This window comes from Dendrobates tinctorius, unplaced genomic scaffold, assembly GCF_039654945.1.
Source record: "Dendrobates tinctorius isolate UK_male_01 unplaced genomic scaffold, ASM3965494v1 ptg000046l, whole genome shotgun sequence".
NCBI classification, from domain to species: Eukaryota; Metazoa; Chordata; class Amphibia; order Anura; family Dendrobatidae; genus Dendrobates; species Dendrobates tinctorius.
Genome location: NW_027361714.1, coordinates 59,551,937 through 59,569,797, shown reverse-complemented (window position 1 = coordinate 59,569,797; position 17,861 = coordinate 59,551,937). Strand labels below are relative to the sequence as shown.

Genomic DNA, 17,861 nt, shown 5'->3' with positions numbered 1-17,861 from the left:
TAAGAGAAAAACTCTAAGCTACAAAAAAAAAAAAAAAAAAAAAAAAAAGCTTTATGATTATAGTAAGTGTCGCAAACATTTAGCACGAGGGTGGGAAAATAAATGTACTGCTGGCGGCTGGACAAGCAGGAAAATACAGGAAAACAACATAAATGTGAGTGATTTTGATTCTGAGACTTTCGACACTAGTGTTTATAACTAGGAGGCATGGTTAAAGGGAATGTCTATTGCATGCTGCAGATATTGATGGATAGGCCTTCGAAAGCAAATCTGTGGTGGGGGGGTAGTAAGCCAGCATCCATCAATAAGCAATTTCCATCCAGCCATTTTTCTAAACAGTGTGAGGAGCCGGAATGGAACAGCGTCATACACTCCGACGTGGCTGCTCTCAGGTACTGCAGTTCAGTCCCTTCTCAAATGAAGAAAAGCTGAGCTGCAGGACCCGAGATCAGCCACGACAGAGTACAGAGCTGTGCTGTCACGGCTCCGTTCGGTTTACATCCGGCCTCTGCAAAACAGTGTGAGGAGCCGGAATAGCACAGCTCCTACATACACTGTGTAGAGGCCATTCAAGAGTACTGCAGTTCTGCTTTTATTGATGTGAATAAGATCTGAGCTGCAGTACCCAAGATCAGCCACAACTAAGTATAGAGCAGTGCGGTCACGGCTCCGTTCTGTTCACATCCAGCCACCTCTGCAAACAGCGAATCAGTAGGGGTGTCATCATACGTACCCCCACAGATCTGCTATTGATGACCGATTGGTACTGAATGTGGTTCTTTCTCTATCAGGCATTCACTGTAAATTAATAATTTCTCTTATAGACTTAAGGCCCCGTCACACATAGCAATCTCGCTAGCGATGTCGCTGTTGAGTCACAACTTTTGTGACACAACAGCGATCTCACCAGCAAGATCGCTGTGTGACAGCGATCAGCGACCGGCCCCCGTGCCGGTATTGCTGATCGCTGCACGAAACCTCTGGACATTTTTTTCGTCGCTGGTCTCCCGCTGGCCAGCACGCATCGCTGCGTGTGACAGGCGGGAGACCAGCGATCAGCTGTAAAATAAAAAAAATTATTGCTATTCTCACCTTCCGATGTCCCGCGCAGCCATCCCACCTCTCTCCACGCCCACGGTCCCAGTAATCGTTTGCAAGAATGACCGCGAGACTTCGCGATCCCGCGAGAACGAACGTCATCGCAGTCATTCTCGCAAAGGATTACTGGGACCGGAGCATGAAGAGAGGCGGGAATGCTGCGTGGGACGTCGGAAGGTGAGAATAACAATATTTTTTTATTTTAATTCTATTTTTTACATGGATCCATGGCATCAGCGCTAACGAACACAGCGATGCCGCGCGCTCGGCATCACTGTGCTAATCGCTGGTGAAGCTGTCTGTTTGACAGCTCACCAGCGATCCTGACATGTTGATGATATTGTCGGGATCGCTGGTAAGTTGCTATGTGTGACTCCAGCTTAAAAGAGTGGTCATAGCATTTGGACAGTCAGTCTCAATACAAAGGGCACGATGTGGCCCACATGCTGAAGCTCCATCAGAGATGTTCACCTGCTCCACAGATGAATAATGGCCCCAATACATGTGACGAGTATTTTGAGAAGACCACAGTTTGATAGTGTCTCTTGGTTGGAAAATGTCTAGTGTGCCAAGTTCCATGTAAACACAGCTTCTGAGAACATACATTACTGGCTGATGCCATCATGCTTCCTACTGCTGGGAACGGACTCTGTCCCGGGGCTCCAGGACAATTATATACAGACGCAACAGTGAATCTGGAGGCTGAAAAAAGGACAGATTTTATGACTTGGTAAGTGGAAATCACAAAATACTCCCTGGTTATTTAATCTGAAACTAGAAGATGGGGAAAGTTATGGCCTAGAGTTCTTCTAACACTGACCACATATTATCCGCCCTTTCCTTCAGGCTTCCCTTCTTTTCCACGATGGCGATCCTTTGGATCACATGAAGCAGCTGTGGCCACTGTCGGCTATATACATTCAGGATCTAGGAAGTATATGCCCGACGGCGGCCACCGGCTGTAGGGATGCCGCCTAGGCTTCACCTTTACAAAAGCACAATACAAGGCATCATTTTTGTTTGTGGTGACCCTATATAGCATACAGGAGTGTATAGCATTGTAGAGTGTAGGTTCCTATAAATGCTATGCAGAAACAATTGCCATAAGGAGGCCAAAAGAGCATACTTTTGGCCCCATTTGGCAAATGGTGGGCGATGGAAATTTTAATGTATAAAGGAGTGTGACAGTAGACTTACCCTTCCCGGGAACACCTCATTTTCTAAAAATTACAAACCGTGCCTTACTCACCCTCCCCAGGTCCAGTACAGAGTTTCTGTGCCTGTTATTGTCTGCAGTGAATAAGTCAGCTCAGCACTGAACCTGTGCCTTTCTGCAGAAAACAATCTTCAGGCCTCCATTCATCTGCTTGCACAGATGTATAGCTGTCACTCTTTACCATAGGGTAGCGCTCCACACGAGCTGGGTCACATCAGACGATACACTATGTTTAGCAACACTTCTGTATACAAGTGCTCCTATTATCAGCCCATCACCACTAACACTTCACCAGTGAACAGCTCTGCACATAGAAATCATCAACATTGGAGCCATCCAGTAATGGGGCAGGCCAGGGTGCACCGGGTTTCCACAATTTTACGCCATACACAAAACTACTCTGGTAACAACTACAGTGAAGAACGGATGCATTGCTAACTCGTAAAAATATATATGACGAACATCTTTATTAAAGGCAATATGTCAGCACGTTTTTGTTAATAGATGAGAACAGCATGACATAGGGAAAAAGCCCCCGATTCCAATGATGCATCACTTACTAGGCTGCTTGCTGCAGTTTTGAGTATCTGCTGCAGATCTACCAGTTCTCTGAATGCCGGGCTGTGTAAAATCCTGCCAAAACCACAACACCGATTGGTAGCTTTGTGCTTACACTGTACATAGGCAGAAAGCTGACAATCAGTGGTGGGAGCAGAGTTATAGAGAGCTCATGAATATGGATGACTACATGGAAGCAGATTTACTAGTCCTGACACTCAGCAATCCCAAGATTAAGATTCTTGAGCCCCATTATCAATGGAGCGCAGGTAGACGTGTGCAACCTCTGCTCCATTTGTTGTCTATGGACTGCCGGAGAAAGCCTAGCACTGTACTCGGCAGTCCTGATAGTCTAATTGGCCATTGTAAATGCACCATTAGAGGGAACCTGTCAGGTGCCCCATGCCCTCCAACCCAGCAGCACCCACCTATGTTTATGTATGAGTAATCTCCCTGCCTCACCGGCCCTGTATAACGCAATTCAGCTAAATAAATGCTATAAAAAAGCATTTAGATTGTCCCCGTTTCCTATGCTAATGAGGGCTTGGACTAGTCGATAGGGTGTTTGTTTTCTCCCACAATAGTTGGCCCTCTTTCTATGTTATCATGCCTCATCACCAGCTCATGCAAATCTCCCGCAGATGCTCCGCTTATTTCGGCAGTGCCACTGCGCCTCTGTTCCCGGCTTCAGACATGCACTGAACGTGACCAGACGCCATCTTCTCACACATACAGTGCCATTAATTCCACAGGGCTTTACAGACATTATTGGCACTGTCCCCATTGGGTCTTTGGAGTGTGGGAAGAAACCGAAGAACCCGGAGGAAAACCACACAAATACAGGGAGAACATAAGAAATCCTTGCAGATTGCTGCCTTTGGTGAGATTCCAACTCAGAATTCCAGCGCTGCAAGGCTGCAGTGCTAACCACTGAGCCACCATAAGGATTTGGCCAGTCTAAGTTCGGACTGCAGACCCTTTTGTTCTCGGCGAGATAAGCCGCTGCCATAGGATCCTGCCAGTGCCTCTCAAACAGGAGTGCTCAGCAGAACAAGCCTTCCTTGTATATAGAGGAGAGAGAACAGCTGGCTGACCCACAAGCCAATTGTTCCACTGAGATCTATCCATTATCTATGGGGCTCCCAAGAAAGTAAACTTTTATCATTATAAACACCTAGGGTAATTACTTTGTTATTATAACACCCTGATCAGAGAAGGTTACAGGATTAGAAAACTATTCACAACTGTCAGACTCAACAAGAGCAGAAATGCTTTCATCATCACAGAAGATATCCAGAACAGCATTTTGCCTTTCAGGCCAACTCTGACCTTCAATGACCATGACTAGTATCCCCACTCCATTATCTTTTGCTGGTGCCAGTCACTCTCAGTTTGTCACAAAGCCTAACTAATCTTTATTTTCTTGGAAGTGCTCTCTACAGAAGACATACACCTCATCCGGCTCAGTGCCAGACATATATACAGCTGATGGTCGTCGGTTAATATAATGGCATTTTGGCATTTTATGACGCTCTTGGGAGAGTTAGGCTATGTTCCCATGATTTTTTTTTTCAGGCGGAAACTGCTTTAGGTAATGCCTGCCTTTCTTTTTATCCTGAAAGGTTTTTGTTTTTTTTTTTTTTAAATAACCCGTTAACATTTTTGGACATTTCTTTAAAAGTTTTAGAACATTTATTTTAACCATTTCAAGACATTTTTTAGACATCCACTAAACCAATGGATAAAACACATTTTTTTTCGTGAAATATGCTGACAAAACGCTCAAAAAAATGCCCAGGTGTCTAGGGTGTTTTTTTTTGCATTCCTATTGACTTCGTAAGTATGGAAAGTCTTCCTAGAGGAAACCGCCTGAAGAGTGTACATATTACTTCTTTCAACTACCTGACATTTTTGGAAACTTCAGACAGGTAAGACCCTAAGGCTATGTGCACACGGTGCGGATTCACCCGCGGATTTTTCACAATCCGCAGGTCAAAAGACCTGCAGATTACCCTGCGGTTTTTCACCTCCACAATGGAGGAGATGGCAAACTGCCTCAGAATCCGCAGAAAAGAATGACATGTCAATTCTTTCTGCGGATTTGAAACCGCACGGAAAAATCCACACTGTCTGCACAGCGGTTTCAATTTTCCATAGGCTAGAATGGTACTGTACATCACCTGCAGTTCTGCTGCGGATCCGCAGGGCCAAATCCGCTGCGGATCCGCAGCAGAATCCGCACCGTGTGCACAAAGCCTTAAAAGAATAAGCATATGAACATGAAATCATTTTTACATAGAGATAAATAGGAACATTCTTTAAAAGCATTTTCTGAGCACTTTTTCATGTGGTTATTGTGGTTATTGTAGTGGACCAAAAACCTACTGAGAAAATTGGTGAATTGGTAGAAACATACTCTAAGGCCGGGGTCAGACTTGCGAGTGTGATGCGAGAAACTCACGCGAGTCTCTCGCATCAATACCCGGCACTGCCGCCAGCACTCGGGACCGGAGTGTGCAGCTGCATAGAAATACATGCAGACACACACTCCGGTCCAAGTGCCGGCGGCAGCAGGGCTGTGGAGTCGGTAAGCCAAACCTGCGACTTATAATTAAGTGAAAAATTTATTGTAGTACAATGTGAACATCAGACATTTAATCATTTTTATGCTACTTAAACAAGATATTTAGATAGAACATAATATATATACATTTATTGGAATACAACTTTAGAACACAAAAAAGTTTAATAAATTGTAAATATGTAATACACTATGTAATATCGATTACATATTCTGTGTGTGTATATATATATATATATATATATATATATATATATATATATATATATATATATACACACACACACAGGCACATATACACACTATGTAATAAACTATGTAAGCGGCAAGAAACAGTTTTCAACAAAAGCATACTAAATAACATTTGTGCAGTCTATGAATTTGTTCTAAGAAATAGAATTGCCTCCATCAGATTCTCCTTCATAGATGACCTCAAATCTGACCTAATAATTTTAAGGCTAGAGAACAACCTATCTACACTAACTTAGGTTTGAGGCAAAGCCGTAACCACATGGGCAACATCTCTAACAATTTCCGGGTATAAAGGAATTGCCTCATGCACAGTCAGTTTTGATGAACGGTTGAATTTTTCTATTTCTTTGAGAGCAAGTGAAACATTTTGCTGAAATACAGTCAATCTGCTTGCTATAGGAGACGGAGTGAAATCTTTTCCTTGCAGCAACGCTTTGCCTGCTCCATGTCATCCAAATACTTATCAAAGTCAAACTCCTCATCTGATGAGGATGAAGATATGGCAGCAGTAGCACTGTCAGGACCCAAGTCCTCTTGCGCTTGGCAGTCCTCCTGTAGGCCACTCATCCTAACTGCTACCTCAGTCAGAGCTTCTTTTCCTTTAGTAAGCTGTTGATCATCAAGCAGTATTCGATGACTTGGGTCCACATAAACAGCTGCCAGAAGAATTTTCCAATAGCTGTGTCTCTCTCCGTTTCATTGAAGCAGAAATGCCATGTGCGATTAAACCTCCTCTTTGGGACAAGCAAAATAGCAAGTGCTTCCACTCCCTTATGAAAATGCCAGGAGTTAAATCCTCAGCTTGTAATTTTTTAGTCACCGGTAAATGGATGATTAAGCAATTCCTTCAATTCAGCCACCTGTGTCCATTGACCTTCATTTAGGGTTACCTGAGGGTTCGCCATATCTATAAGAAACAGTTTTAGTTCAAGCAATCGCTCAATCATTAAATAAGTGTTGCCCCACCAAGTGGCTTGATCGACAATTGCCCCTTTCCCAGCACGTCTCTTCAAGATGGAATCAATTTTAGGGGTTCTGGCGGCAGTACCCAATTTCCTCACTTTTCCAGTCAGATTTCCAGCATGTCCCTCTTGCAGACTCTCTTATTGCCAGCTGCAGCGTGTGCACAACACAGCGCATGTGATGAATAAGAAAGTGTTTTGAAGCAGCTTCAACAAAATCATCTATTTCTACAGTATAATTTTGCTGTTCTTCTGTTGTAATATCAGTTTGCTCCTCAGTTACATGAACAGCACTGTGGTCTTCCATCTCAAACATACTGAATCCTAAATTTTCTTCTAGCTGTTGTTCATTACTCTCATTCATCAGTTTAATTGTACTTGTCATGTTTGAAGCATTGTCCGTTACAATAGCAAGAACCTGTTCTTTTTTTAATTCGTAATCTTGCAGAACTTTTTCCACTAAGGCCTGGAGAAACTGGCTGCTGTGATGAGCTTTAGTATCTTTTACTGCCAGTGTCTTGGTAACAATTTTTGTTGTCACAAACATATCGAACACTGATGGCAAAATAGTTCTCTCTGTGACGTGTGCAGGCATCCATTTTAAGAAACATGAAGCGTCTTTTGAGAGTCTTTTTAAGATCTTCCTTTTGTTTAAGGACTTCTTCAATCACTAATTTTCTAATACTTTCTCTTTCCAGAGAAACACCAATGGATGGATAGAGCAGATTTCTAATCTGCTTTTGCTATTGAAAACATTATCTATGTGGTCAAAAACCTTTCAGGTGATGCGGTTTTTTAAAAATCTGATCTGCTTTTGCAGCTGAAAACAGTATCCTCAAAAAACACAGCAAAAACGCTGTGTGTGAATGTAGCCTTAGATCAGGAAGAGAACAGCCATTTATAGGACATTTCATAACTTTCCCAAATTCCTATGAAAAAATATTCAGCACATTCTGCATTGAACCACTGTACCCAATTTATTATATATTTTAGGAGTCTGAGTCGGTCCATTTTATTCCAACTCCACAGCCGTGGGCGGCAGTGCCGGGTATTGATGAGAGTTTCTCACATCACACTCACAAGTGTGACTCCCAGCCTAAAGGGGGTTTTACACATAGCGATATCGCTAGCAATATCGCTAAAGCGTCACCGATTTTGTGACGCAGCAGCGATATCGCTATGTGTGATACTTACCTCCAGCCGGCTCCCCCGCTGGCTATCACTGATCGAGCGAGATCGTCCACGTCCATTTCCCGACGGCTGCTTCCTGCTGGCGCCGACGAGCGACGCGTGGACGCGGGCGGGAGGACGTCTTCATCGCCGCGTCTGACAGGTAAGTAACGACCGCTGCTACTTCGCTGTGAGATCTGCCTGCTTGGCAGCTCACTAGTGACCGTTTAGCGATGCACCAGCGATCCTGACCGGGTCATATCATGGACGGGATCGCTAAATGTAAAGGGGGCTTAAGAGCAAGAAGCGCAAGCACCAGAGAATCAGTTACCAATTAAAACATGTGCAATATGAGGTTGCCCTCTAAAAAACTCAAAGGCCCGATGTATGAACTCTGGGTTAATAGAGGATATGCATCTATGTGGTGAGCAGCCACAAAAAGTATATCTAACTCTGGAGGAGCTAGTACATCAGTGCAGTACACAGACAGGTGATTGATTACAATAGTATCTGAATCCGTGCTTTCAATGGAGGCAATACCGTTTTTGCTTTAAGGCCACATGCACATGTTCAGTATTTGGTGACTTTTTTATCTCAGTATCTGAATCCGTGCTTTCAATGGAGGCAATACCGTTTTTGCTTTAAGGCCACATGCACATGTTCAGTATTTGGTGACTTTTTTTTACCTCAGTATGTGTAAGCCAAAACCAGGAGTGGGTGATAAATCCAGAAGTGGTGACGGGTTTCTATTATACATTTCCTCTGATTGTTCCTCTCCTGGTTTTGGCTTACAGATACTGAGGTAAAATACTGACCAAATACTGAATGTCTGACCATGGCCTAACAGGATACATAAAGGTATTCCCCTCTTGCACATTCATGGATGTGTATTGGGGGTCTTGTCGATGAAATCGGCATCTGACTTGATACAACTGAATAACAATGCCTCTGGCTGCAGCATGGGTTAAGGCCTCGTTGTCGAGAAAGGTACAAGTCTCATTGGTGGGACCAGCATCTATTATGCATTTATTGCCTATCCTGTCGTCATGTCATAAATGTACAAGATGGGAGGATATTCCAAATCTTTTACCTCATGGTTCTCATACACATTAGGTAGATGTTGGCCAGGCAAGTTGGTGTCTTCGCTCTGCCCTGACGCCTTAATTATTTGCAAGCAATTCCCCTCTCTCAGAGAGCGAATGCATGCTCAGCCATGCTCAGCCAGTAAGCAGATACCTGCAGGGAACCGTAGAGGATTTGAAGGAGTTTTGAAGAGTTGAATCCTTATTTGTATTTTTTTACTCTTTTTTTGCCAGCCCCTTGAAGTTCTGATTTAGTTTGAATATACTCCTGGCACATCTTTACTAGGTTACCAGCACAAGTACTAGGAGATTAAATAAGCACTAAACTAATTTGAAAAAATATGTGACAAGTGCCAAAAACATGCCATCACGAATTATAGCAGATTTACAGCAGAGCAAAGCATTTTCAAAATGATAATCTGTTCAAGTGGTTTTATTTTCCAACGCAAACAGATCTGGGAGGAGACCAAGTTATCTCCTTTAAAGGACAAATCAGGAGATGTTGGGACACTTTTCATACTAGTAGAAAGCCTTGTAGAATAAAACGCTACAACAGTATGGTCAGAAGAGATGGAACTTAGGAGATTACATAATTGTGAAACGCACGTGTGTATTCATAGGCTGCTTACTGGTCCCTGGGGCAAACAGCTTCTGGTAAACAGGTGAAAAAGAAGCAAAAAGACATGTTATCAGCTGGAGAAGCCCATCTACAACATAACACTGTATAAAGTATACCAGGTGAACAACATTTTTTGTGGTAGGAAGTATATAACAAAAAAATAAGAGGCAATGAATAGATAATACTCTTACTTCCAATTTGTTCACTATTCACGAGAATCAATTCAATAAATGTTCAGTACTCATCCACTGGACCAGCACCATTCCTCCGTACTTCATACCGAGTCCTCTGCATTTCTTTGTATGTCTTCTGGCTTCCTCAGCAATAGCAGAGTCACGTGATCACTGCAGTCAATTAACAGTCAGTGACTGGCTGCAGTGGTCACTTCAAGCACCACGCCAGAAGAGAAAATCAGGAGACTGTGGAAGACACAGGGTGGATTACAGAGGAGCAGTGCTGGTAGGAAAGTATCAATTGTTGCACCTTCCTGGGACCATTACTAATGTGTAAAAAAAAAAAAACACAACAGTGGGCAACTCCTTTAATATTTTTTATACCTATCTTGCTAAGCTTTTGGTGTGCACTTTGAGTTGATGTACCAAGAAACACCCCTGATCCATATGCTGTATACCCTTTGACATCTATTGACCTAACAGGCATATATAGTGGCTTATCAGGAATATATGCTCAGATTTCCTGGGTCTATGTGCCATTATTTAATAAAAAACTGAGCCTTAAACGTCTGGATTTTAGCTATGGACTTAATACAGTCATGGACAAAACTTTTGAGCACGAAACAAATTTTGGTTTACACATAGTTTACTGCTTCAGTGTTTTTTTTTAGATCTTGTAGTCAGATGTACCCAGAGGCGGACATATATGGCGCAACATATGCAGCCGCACAGGAGCCTAAGGCTGCGTGCCCACAATCAGGCATAGCAGGGCACTTGCGGAGTTAAAAACGCTGCGTTGTACAGTACAAGTACCATGGGTGGGATTTATAGAAGTCTCATGCCCATAGAGCTCCTACTTGACGCTGCATAAACTCACCTGCGGCGCGGGTTTACGAGCATGCCAATTTCCACTCTAGATATGTATTGGATACGGTAAATCCGCATTGTTCAGTTAACACATGTGGATTTACCTGCGCAATTAAAATGCAGTGGAAATACGCTGCATCGAAAGCGCTGCTACTTCCTGATCATGGGAATGTAGCCCAAGAGTTAAGGGACTCCATTCCTGCATACAAAGCTGGAGAAATTGTACATTATGATGAGCTATTGGTCTGCAAAAGGCCCACATACAGTTCTTGCACAGGGGCCGTTTTTGGTCCATGTACGCCAGTGGATGTACCTATGGTTACTGAAGTATAATTATAAGCATTTTATAAGTTTTTATACTTCTCTTGAAAAATACATTAAGTTTATGCACAGACTCAATAGTTAGCGTGTTGACTTATTTTTCAAGACTTCTGCAATTCGCCCTGGCATGCTGGATTCCGGCTTCTGGGCCAAATCTTGACTGATGGTAACCGATTCTTGTCTAATCAGTGATTGGCAGGTTCTCAATTGGATTGAGAATGGAGGAGTTTCTTGGCCATGGACCCAACAATTCAATGTTTTATTCGCTGTGCCATTTTCCCTTGCGATAGGGTGCTCCATCATGCTGGAAAAACAGCATTGTTGGTCAACAAATTGCTCCTGGGTCCTTGGGAGACCCCAACATAGGGTAGTTCGTTGACGCTATTTGATGAAAAGAGTGTAAATGGTCACAGTATGAATGTGTACCTATATTCCACTTATACTAACAAGTATTGCTGGCTCATGTCCTTGGATTTGTTTTAGTTTTTTGTACTTTGTACAACTGAGGGAGCTCCTTTTTTGGCAGTGCATCTTGTCTATTTTAGCTTTTTCACAGGTAGGAGCAAAACAGTCAGACCTAGGTCTAGGAAAGAGGAAATCCCGGCACTTACATGTGTTGATTTAATTTGCTTTATTCCGCATCACAGCAAACAGCAAAACGTTTCAGCTTATCCAGAGCCTTTGTCAATTGTCAAAGACTCTGGATGAGATGAAACGTTTTGCTGTGATGTGGAATAAAGCAAATTAAATCAACACACGTGAGTGCCGGGATTTCCTCTTTTCTTGGATGAATCTTTCCCTCCACGTGCACCACGATATCGACTGGAGTGCCTACTATTTTTCATCATCATAAGATCTAGGTCTGGCTCTGCCCGCGTCTATTTTGAGGCCTACTGACACATAGCGAGGTGCGATACTAGAGTTAGAAACCATCCGCTTGGGTACACCTGGTCATGGACGGATAACTTTTATGCCCTTTTGGCCAAAATGGGATAAAACTTAGTACCCTATGTTATTTAAATATATTACTATATATTTACTTACTATTGCAGTGTATCTACTCATTGGTTTTATTCTAAGTTCTGTCTGTTAATGGCCACAGTGTGAATGTGTACCTATACATTGTACTTCTACTAACAAGTATGCTCGCTCATGTCTTTGCTAAAGGTGTGAGTATCAAAACCTAAAAAGGAAACAAAATGAACATACACACTGTAAAAATTAATAGTGCATATAAACATATGGTACTTAGTAAACACTGTTTGCGATAAATAAAAAAAAAAAAAAAAAAAAAATAATGAGTAAAACCATCCCACCAGAAACAATGTGTACCCAAATTGAGAAGGTCCAAAACTCAAGTAAAAAGACCTACTCAAAAACTATGTCTACTAAGGATCTTATGTTATTTATATGCACTATTGCTTTTTACTTACAGTAGGATCTATGTTGATCTTGGTTCTATCTTAGGTTTTGCCTGTTTAATGGACAGTGTGAATATGCTCCTACACATTGCATGTGTACCAACTTACACTACAGTACAGTACTAGTAACCAAGAAAATCTATTGCTTTTCACCATTGCGACAAGGTTCCATGCACACAGCATAGGCCTGTTTCACACATCAGTTTTTTCCCGTCAGTCAAAATCCGCCAATTTTTTTAAAAAACGGATCCGCCAAAAAAGGGGCGGATCCATTTTTCCTCCTATAGACTTACATTATTGGCGGATCTTGACTGACGGCCGTCCGTCCCACCCGTTTTTGTACGGATCCGCAAACATTTTAGCGGCTCCCAGGCGGATGAGACGGGCCCTGCAACGTTTTTTACTTTGACGGACCGCTATTTTGAGGTGCGCATGCCTGGCCGAGAGGCATTTTAACCCATACATGCCATCCCGGGAGCCGTTAAAATCTCTCTCTCTCTCCTACCGTCGCCCCGCTCTCTTCCGGTCCTCTCACGGCTCGTCCCGGTCCCGCGGCCCCGCTACCTCTGCGGTACTTTTTTTTTCATGCCTGCGGTTCCTTTAACATTCCTACATCGGCGGATCCCATCAAAGCAACGGTCCAGTGGCACCCGTTGGTGTCTCGACGGACACGGATCCGTTCTCCGCCTTTTTGGTGGCTGGCAACTGACGGGAATAACGTAAGTGTGAAACAGGCCATAGCCACATGCAGACCCAATACGGCATCACCCAGGGTTCCCAAAGGTCTATACTGATGATGTAGAAACTCTATATAAACACCACTATCCACAGATTTAGAAACCTTGCCTTTATGAGGTGCTTATATTCTAATACTTTATGCAATGAAATGCCATGATTTTAACTTGCAAGGGTAACACATTATGATTATGTACAATTTAGTTGTGTAATAAAGGCACTAAGAAAAAATCTCATGAAAACCTGGAAAAAAAAACCCAAGGAATAAAACTGCAAGGTATAAAAAATATAAAAGGAACAACACTTGTATTACCTTAAGCTGTAATTATTACAAGCTCTAATTTACCCACTGACCTTGAAATAACCTTCATATTCTGTACCCAAGCGCTTTATCACACGGAGGGAAGGTGCAGACAGACAACTAAAAGTATTTATAGTGTCATGCCTATCCTCAAGGGACTGCACGCTAATGAGCGATATGGCCTGAAATATACAGGTCTCATGGATGGCTACAGTACATGTCATCAGTGTTGGAATTGTTGTGCGCCCATGGAGATATCTACAGCAGACACAAGAAGTAGTTATGGACTATGCCTGATAGGAAGTGCTACTGGATCTGGAAATACAATTAAAATCTTGGACTGCAAACTTTTGGGAAAAACTCTCTCTCGCCAAGATTTTATAGCGGATTCTCTGTCCTATGTTGTAAAGTGACCAAGGTTATTAACACCACCATATCCTATCTGAACCAGCAGACATCCTGTCTAATGAGTCTTCCCATTAGCAATTATTTATATAGCGGTTTGTTCTTCGGGTTTCATCGCATCACATGCCAGAGCAATGCTCAGTGCGTGACGCTGGCACGTCAATTGTAGTAGATTAAGGCATGGACGCTGCAACGTGCTACTCAAAGGATGGAAACTGACCAATGGTCAGTGCTTTTTGTTATGCTTGGAACTCGACTACTTTTATAGCTTCTCAAGTATATGACGCTAGGTTCAACTACAAATGATCCAATTAGTCAAATGAGGGAAAATACATTGGAACGCGGGCCAAACTTAACTTGGTCTGACATCTACTCTGTGCTAAAAAAAAAACTATATAAACTATACAGACAGTAAATAGAGTAAATAAAGTGAGGGCCATCAAACTTATATAATCAACTAAAATGAAAAAAAAAAATGGATTAAAATAAGAAAAGTCTTTGGAGTGCGCCATCTCATATGGGATTCGGGGAAAAATGTATCTCATGGATTAAACGGCTTTAGGCCCCCTTCACACTTCAGTGTCTCCGGTAAATGTGGTCACAATTTTCACACGTATAGGAGACACTTAAACATGTAGACACGTTAAAGTGAATGGGTCTGCACACGTCAGTGTTTCTATAGTAGCCATGGGCAAAACACGATGGCATGTCCGATTTTTAGCAGCAGCATGGGCCGCAAAATGTCCTGCACACTGATCAAACATGGCTGACATTTGTGTGTCATCAGTGTGACATGTACCGGCACCTGGAAATCATCAGTACTAGTCGTGCTGATCCCCGACGCCAACTGCTGGAGGCAGCCCTCATCGCTTTCCCCTGCTCGAGCTGAGATCAGGAAGAGCAGGGGAATATGTCGAGAGCTGCATTCATCTCCCACTGTCTACATCAAGTGTAAAATTAAGAATAAAAAAAGAAAAAAAACATTTTATTCACCTTTAAAACAAACAAATAAAAAAATAATATCCCTCACCTCTCCAAAGTTGAAAGAATCCATAGTGTCCCACGTCGTAATCCATCTATGCGACATTTGCTCAACAGCATGAGCGGTGGCCTGAGGAGACCGCTTACGCTGAAAACCAAAGGAGAATGACTCGCTGCAGCGAGAATGGGCCTCAAGGTGAACTGAAGGATATTGTTGTTTATTTTTGTTTGTTTACGGGGGACAATGGCTTCTGGGAATTAGGTATTAAGGTGAGTATAATGTGATTTTTTTTTATTTTATTCTTAATTTTACACTCGATGTAGACAGCGGGGGCTGAATACAACTCTCAACATTGTCCCCTGCTCTCACTGACTGCAGCGAGAGCAGGGAACAATGATGTGAGCTGTCTTCAGCACCCAGAATCTGAGAACTGAGAAAACGTGTGATACTGATGCGGCGCACGATTGCCACATGTATGTAACACACGGACATTTCCGGTACTGGTTTTACATGTACCGGAAATATCAGGACGTGTGAAGGAGGCCTTACTCGGTCATCCAGGCTAGGATTTAAATTAATAACCTTAAATCAGAACCCTTTCCCCTACAGAGGAACAAGCAGGGTTGCCCTCTGTCTCCGCTGCTGTTTGCCTTCACTATGGAACCGCTGGCAGTGGCAATTTGTCTTTCCTCAGAAATCCAGAGCTTCCCTTATAGGACACACCAGGAGAAAATTGCATTGAACGAGGTTTATGCTCTTCTTTTTCTAGATAACTGGCTAGTGTCGCTGGCAGTGACTATGGGGATATAACCCTTATCTAAAGAAGGAAGATGTGTACTTGTTTTCCTCCTTATTTATTATGATGCATTTATTGTTTAGAGGGAGGGAAAGGCGAAAACCAGAATGGCATCCGAAAGACCATCGCTGATACAATAAAGGACTCTTGGATATCTCCTTGATGAAACGTATTGAGAAACGGGGTTACGATGGGTTACGATTTTGATTGCTACGTTTGTATCTTATTATTAATCTTTTTTTGTTTCTGAAAATGTTGAATAAAAATTAATCGGATTTAAAAAAAAAAAAAAAAAATCTGAAAAGTCTGACAAGTACACCCAACACATAATCCTATGAGCCTGCTAGGGTAACTCAGAACTAATGGCAGCCATCCGGCCGGAATGAGCAGTCTCAGAAGTTTTTGTTTAATGTAGTGGTATTAATGAATTTTCCTTTTTAGGAAAGGTATGAAAAGGGAACCTTCAGCTGACATTACGTTTCCCACTGTAATATAGCTGGAAAACCTACACAAATCTTTAATGGAGACTCCAATGTAAATCTGGTTCTGCAAGACTAAAGAAAGGAGAAAAAAAAAGCTACACATTAGAATAAGTGTTGGGTATCCATCCAGAATGTGACCAGTGCCCTGGGGAATGGACCATCATACCGCAACATGAAAAAACACTATCCGTTATCACTATAACCACAGCGTGGATACTGATCAGAACACAATACAGTGCCTTGCGAAAGTATTCGGCCCCTTGGAACTTTTCAACCTTTTCCCACATATCATGCTGTTAACATAAAGATACCAAATGTACATTTTTGGTGAAGAATCAAGAACAAGTGGAACACAATTGTGAAGTTGAACAAAATTTATTGGTTATTTTAAATTTTTGTGGAAATTCAAAAACTGAAAAGTGGGGCGTGCAATATTATTCGGCCCCTTTACTTTCAGTGCAGCAAACTCGCTCCAGAAGTTTATTGTGGATCTCTGAATGATCCAATGTTGTCCTAAATGACTAATGATGATAAATATAATCCACCTGTGTGTAATCAAGTCTCCGTATAAATGCACCTGCTCTGTGATAGTCTCAGGGTTCTGTTTGATGCACAGAGAGCATCATTAATACCAAGGAACACAACAGGCAGGTCCGTGATACTGTTGTGGAGAAGTTTAAAGCTGGATTTGGATACAAAATGATTTCCAAAACTATTAACATCCCAAGGAGCACTGTGCAAGTGTTTATATTGAAATTGAAGGAGTATCATACCACTGCAAATCTACCAAGACCCGGCTGTCCCTCTAAACATTCATCTCAAACAAGGAGAAGACTGATCAGAGATGCAGCCAAGAGGCCCATGATCACTCTAGATGAACTGCAGAAATCTACAGCTGAGGTGGGATAGTCTGTCCATAGGACAACAATCAGTCATACACTGCACAAATCTGGCCTTTATGGAAGATTGGCAAGAAGAAAGCCATTTCTCAAAGATATCCATAAAAAGTGTTGTTTAAAATTTGCAACAAGCCACCTGGGAGACACAGCAAACATGTGGAAGAAGATGCTCTGGTCAGATGGAACCAAAATCGAACTTTTTGGCAACAATGCCAAATAATATGTTTGGCGTAAAGGCAACACAGCTCATCACCCTGAACACACCATCCCCACTGTCAAACATGGTGGTGGCAGCATCATGGTTTGGGCCTGCTTTTCTTCAGCAGGGATAGGGAAGATGGTTAAAATTGATGGGAAGATGGATGGAGCCAAATACAGGACCATTCTTAAAGAAAACCTGTTGGAGTCGGCAAAAGACCCAAGACTGGGACAGAGATTTGTCTTCCAACAAGACAATGATGCCAAACAAAGCAAAATCTACAATGGACTGGTTCAAAAATAAACGTATCCAGGTGTTAGAATGGCCAAGTCAAAGTCCAGACCTGAATCCAATCGAGAATCTGTGGAAAGAGCTGAAAACTGCTGTTCTCAAACGATCTCCATCAAACCTCACGGAGCTCGAGCTGTTTGCCAAGGATGAATGGGCAAGAATTTCAGTCTCTCGATGTACAAAACTGACAGAGACATACCCCAAGCGACTTGCAGCTGTAATCGCAGCAAAAGGTGGCGCAACAAAGTATTATATTAAAGGGGTCGAAATAGCAAACTCCACTTTTCAGTTTTTGAATTTCCACAAAAATTTAAAATAACCAATACATTTCGTTCAACTTCACAATTGTGTCCCACTTGTTGTTGATTCTTCACCAAAAATTTACATTTGGTATCTTTATGTTTGAAGCATGATATGTGGGAAAAGGTTGAAAAGTTCCAGGGGGCCGAAT

At 42.4% G+C, this 17,861-nt stretch overlaps 1 protein-coding gene across 2 annotated transcripts in view; it reads right to left on the bottom strand.

The window, feature by feature from the left end:
* Positions 1–17,861, bottom strand: part of CEP85L (centrosomal protein 85 like) — a 161,243-nt gene that overhangs the window by 66,332 nt on the left and 77,050 nt on the right. The gene's annotated exons all lie outside the window — the stretch shown is intronic.